General features: G+C 40.5%; 1 non-coding gene across 1 annotated transcript; it reads left to right on the top strand.

The window, feature by feature from the left end:
- Positions 1-2,138: 2,138 nt before the first annotated feature.
- LOC123688300 lies at positions 2,139-2,257 on the top strand. Its single transcript, XR_006749828.1, has one exon. It is a non-coding gene; the product is annotated as a 5S ribosomal RNA (ribosomal RNA).
- Positions 2,258-5,000: the final 2,743 nt, after the last annotated feature.

The raw sequence follows: 5,000 nt of genomic DNA, 5'->3' as shown, positions 1-5,000 counted from the left end.
CCATCTCGACCCACCCAACACGCCTTCCAAGTCGGATCACTCGGACTTCGATCTGAAAATCTCCGGACTCATTTTTATGAATATCCCCAGTCAGTAAGAACGTTATTTCGCCAATATATACCAACAATAAACCATATTCCAATAGCTGAACCAAAAATATAATTCCCGATCCAAACGTTCTGCATCGCCCAACGCGACCACCTTCCCTATATATGTCAGGAGAGCACAGGGTTCCCCTCCAGACAACACTTACGCTCTATCCCCGACTCTCGGTCGATCGATAGGCCAGGTCAGCGGTGTCTGTTTCGGCCGAAGCTCGGACTTTGGTCAAAATGTTCCGATACAAAATTTGAACCAAGATAGATACAGATATGATTCCTTCTTAAATATACGTTGATTATCGAACAGAATATGGTAAATATTTTGCGATGACCGAGGATTTCATGAATTTTTTTTTTTTTTCGAAAAAATTTTCTATTATCGGAATTTCCTCAAATTTCATTTGGTTGCCTCCTAATGCTTATTAAAAATGATAACCAACAATCAGAATCATTATTTATCATTTATTTCAATTTTTATAATGAAAAACGTTCACGTCCTTTCGCGCCTCTCGATCGTCGTTTACGTGATGCATCGGTCAGCCCTAGTTTACGTGGTGCATCGGTAAGATCGAGTTCACGTTCTGCATCGGTCTGCCCGAGTTTACGTGGTGCATCGGTAAGATCGAGATTACGTGGTGCATCGGTAAGATCGAGTTCACGTTCTGCATCGGTCTGCCTGAGTTTACGTGGTGCATCGGTATGATCGAGTTTACGTTCTGCATCGGTGTGATCTAGTTTACGTTGTGCATCGGTAAGATCGAGATTACGTGAAGCATCGGTATGATCGAGTTTACGTTCTGCATCGGTCTGGACTCTGAGATATATTTTCGACGTGAAAATGTTCCGATACAACTTTTGAACCAGGATAGTTAGAGAGATGATTTTTTCTGGGATGTACGTTGATTGGGGAATGGGTTGTGGGAAATAACTTGCCATGACCGGGGTGTTTTCGAATTTTTTTTTTTTTTCGAAAAATATTTTCTGATTTTGGATTTCACTCAAATTTGATTTCGTTGCCTTCTAATGTGTTCTAAAAGAGTAAATCAGTAATCAGAATCGAAAAATATTTTTCGGATTTTTTTTTTTTTGAAAAAAAATTTTCTGATTTTGGAATTTCCTCAAATTTGATTTGGTTGCCTTCTAATGTGTTTTTAAAGCGTAAATCAGTAATCAGAATCAATATTCATTGTCGACTTTAATTTTTATAAGGAAAAATGTTCACGTCCTTAAACGCCTCCCCATCATTAGCCCGAGTCCAAGTCGATGTCAGTCCCGAGCGGACGGTGTCAGATACTACCTATCGCCCCGGTCTGGACTTGGCGAGGTATTTCGACGTGAAATGTTCCGATACAACTTTTGAACCAGGATAGTTAGAGAGATGATTTCTTCTATGTTGTACGTTGATTGTGGAATGGATTGTGGGAAATAACTTGCCATGACCCAGGTGTTCTTGAATTTTTTTTTTTTTCGAAAAAAATTTTCTGATCTTGAAATTTCCTCAAATCTGATTGCGTTGCCTTCTAATGTGTACTAAAAGAGTAAATCAGTAATCAGAATCAATATTCATTGTCGACTTTAATTTTTATAAGGAAAAATGTTCACGTCCTTAAACGCCTCTCCATCGTTACCCCGACTCCAAGACGATGTTAGACCGGAGCGGACGGTGTCAAATGCGACCGATCTCCCCGGTCTGGACTTAGCGAGATATTCCGACGTGAAATGTTCCGATACAAAAATTTAACTGTGATAGTTAGAGAGATGGTTCCTTTTGTGATGTACGTTGATTGTGTAATAGAATATGGAAATAAACTTGAGATGACCGAGGTCTTCTGGGATTTTTTTTTTTTTTCGAAAAATATTTTTCGATTTCGGAAATCCCTCAAATTTCATTGAGATATGTCCTAATGTGTTCTTAAAACTTAAATCAACAATCAGAATTAATATCCAAAAGTTATTTCATTTTTTATAAGGAAAAACGTTCACGTCCTTTCCGCTCCCAAAAAGTGAGATATCATAGAAAATATCGCTATATTTGTTGTTTACGGCCATACCACGCTGAAATTGCCAGTTCTCGTCAGAACACTGAAGCCAAGCAGCGTCGGGCGCGGTTAGTACTTGGATGGGTGACCGCTTGGGAACACCGCGTGCTGTAAGCTTTTTTTTTACGTTCTGCATCGGTCTGCCGAGATAACGTGGTGCATCGGTATGATCGAGTTTACGTTCTGCATCGGTAAGATCGAGATTACGTGATGCATCGGTAAGATTGAGATTACGTGGTGCATCGGTAAGATCGAGTTTACGTGGTGCATCGGTAAGATCCAATTCACGTTCTGCATCGGTAAGATCCAGTTCACGTGGTGCATCGGTAAGATCGAGATTACGTGGTGCATCGGTAAGATCGAGTTTACGTGGTGCATCGGTAAGATCCAATTCACGTTCTGCATCGGTAAGATCCAGTTCACGTGGTGCATCGGTAAGATTGAGATTACGTGGTGCATCGGTAAGATCGAGTTTACGTGGTGCATCGGTAAGATCCAATTCACGTTCTGCATCGGTAAGATCCAGTTCACGTGGTGCATCGGTAAGATTGAGATTACGTGGTGCATCGGTAAGATCGAGTTTACGTGGTGCATCGGTAAGATCCAATTCACGTTCTGCATCGGTAAGATCCAGTTCACGTGGTGCATCGGTAAGATCGAGATTACGTGGTGCATCGGTAAGATCGAGTTTACGTGGTGCATCGGTAAGATCCAATTCACGTTCTGCATCGGTAAGATCCAGTTCACGTGGTGCATCGGTAAGATTGAGATTACGTGGTGCATCGGTAAGATCCAGTTCACGTGGTGCATCGGTAAGATGGAGATTACGTGGTGCATCGGTAAGATCGAGATTACGTGGTGCATCGGTAAGATCTACTTTACGTTCTGCATCGGTCTGCCCTTGTTTACGTGGTGCATCGGTAAGATCGAGATTACGTGAAGCATCGGTATGATCGAGTTTACGTTCTGCATCGGTCTGCCCGATATTACGTGGTGCATCGGTCTGCCCTAGTTTACGTGGTGCATCGGTTTGGACTTAGAGATATATTTTCGACGTGAAAATGTTCCGATACAACTTTTGAACCAGGATAGTTAGAGAGATGATTTTTTCTGGGATGTACGTGGATCGGGGAATGGATTGTGGGAAATAACTTGCCATGACCGAGGTGTCCTCGAATTTTTTTTTTTTTCGAAAAAAATTTTCTGATTGTGGAATTTTCTCAAATTTGATTTGGTTGCCTCCTAATGTGTTCTAAAAGAGTAAATCAGTAATCGGAATCGAAAAATATTTTTCGGATTTTTTTTTTTTTCGAAAAAAATTTTCTGATCGTGGAATTTCCTCAAATTCGATTTGGTTGCCTTCTAATGTGTTTTTAAAGCGTAAATCAGTAATCAGAATCAATATTCATTGTCGACTTTAATTTTTATAAGGAAAAATGTTCACGTCCTTAAACGCCTCCCCATCATCAGCCCGAGTCCAAGTCGATGTCAGTCCCGAGCGGACGGTGTCAGATACTACCTATCGCCGAGGTCTGGACTTGGCGAGATATTACGACGTGAAATGTTCCGATACAACTTTTGAACCAGGATAGTTAGAGAGATGATTTCTTCTATGTTGTACGTTGATTGTGGAATGAAATACGGAAAATAACTCGCCATGACCGAGGTGATTACGATTTTTTTTTTTTTTCGAAAAAAATTTTCTGATCGTGGAATTTTCTCAAATTTGATTTGGTTGCCTCCTTATATGTTCTAGTAGCGATAATCAACAATCAGAATCAAAATCCATGGTCGGGTTTGATTTTTATAAGGAAAAATGTTCACGTCCTTTTTTACAACCCCGACTCATTGACGATGTTAGAACCGAGCCGGCGGTGTCAGATACGACCGATCGCCCCGGTCCCGATCGTCATTTACGTTGTGCATCGGTCTGCCCGAGATTACGTGGTGCATCGGTCTGGACTTAGAGATATATTTTCGACGTGAAAATGTTCCGATACAACTTTTGAACTAGGATAGTTAGAGAGATGATTTTTTCTGGGATGTACGTTGATTGGGGAATGGATTGTGGGAAATAACTTGCCATGACCGAGGTGTTCTCGAATTTTTTTTTTTTTTTCGAAAAAAATTTTCTGATTGTGGAATTTTCTCAAATTTGATTTGGTTGCCTCCTAATGTGTTCTAATAGCGATAATCAACAATCAGAATCAAAATCCATGGTCGGGTTTGATTTTTATAAGGAATAATGTTCACGTCCTTTTTCGCCTATGTTCTTTTTCGACGTGAAAAGTTCCGATACAACTTTTGAACCAGGATAGTTAGAGAGATGATTTTTTCTGGGATGTATGTTGATTGACGTACGAAACTTGGAAAAAAAATAGAAAAGACCGAGGTACTCTAGAAAAAAAATTTATTGAAAATATTTTTTTGATTTCGGAATTAATTCGAAATTCATTCAGATGTCTTCTATCAATATCGCGAAAGAAAAATCAATAATCAGAATCGATATTCATCTAAGATTATTTCCTTTTGGATTGTGTTAACATTCGGTACGATCTTGTCTACGTGATGCATCGGTTTGTTTCTCGGCTCTTGTGAGCAAGTTGGACACTCGAGACGGCCTCCATCGATCGGATTAGGCGGGCTTTAATGTTAACGTGCTGCATCGGTGTGATCTTGTTTACGTCATGCATCGGTATAGCTTTAAATCGCGCCGTAAAGTCGTTCACGTCATGCATCGGTATCTTAAATCGCGCCGAAAAGTCGTTCACGTCATGCATCGGTATCTTAAATCGCGCCGTAAAGTCGTTCACGTCATGCATCGGTATCTTAAATCGAGCCGAAAAGTCGTTCACGTCAT

The sequence above is a fragment of the Harmonia axyridis genome, chromosome X (assembly GCF_914767665.1).
Source record: "Harmonia axyridis chromosome X, icHarAxyr1.1, whole genome shotgun sequence".
Taxonomy (NCBI): Eukaryota; Metazoa; Arthropoda; class Insecta; order Coleoptera; family Coccinellidae; genus Harmonia; species Harmonia axyridis.
Note: the sequence above shows the minus strand (reverse complement) of the source record. Positions and strands in the feature narration are given on the sequence as shown.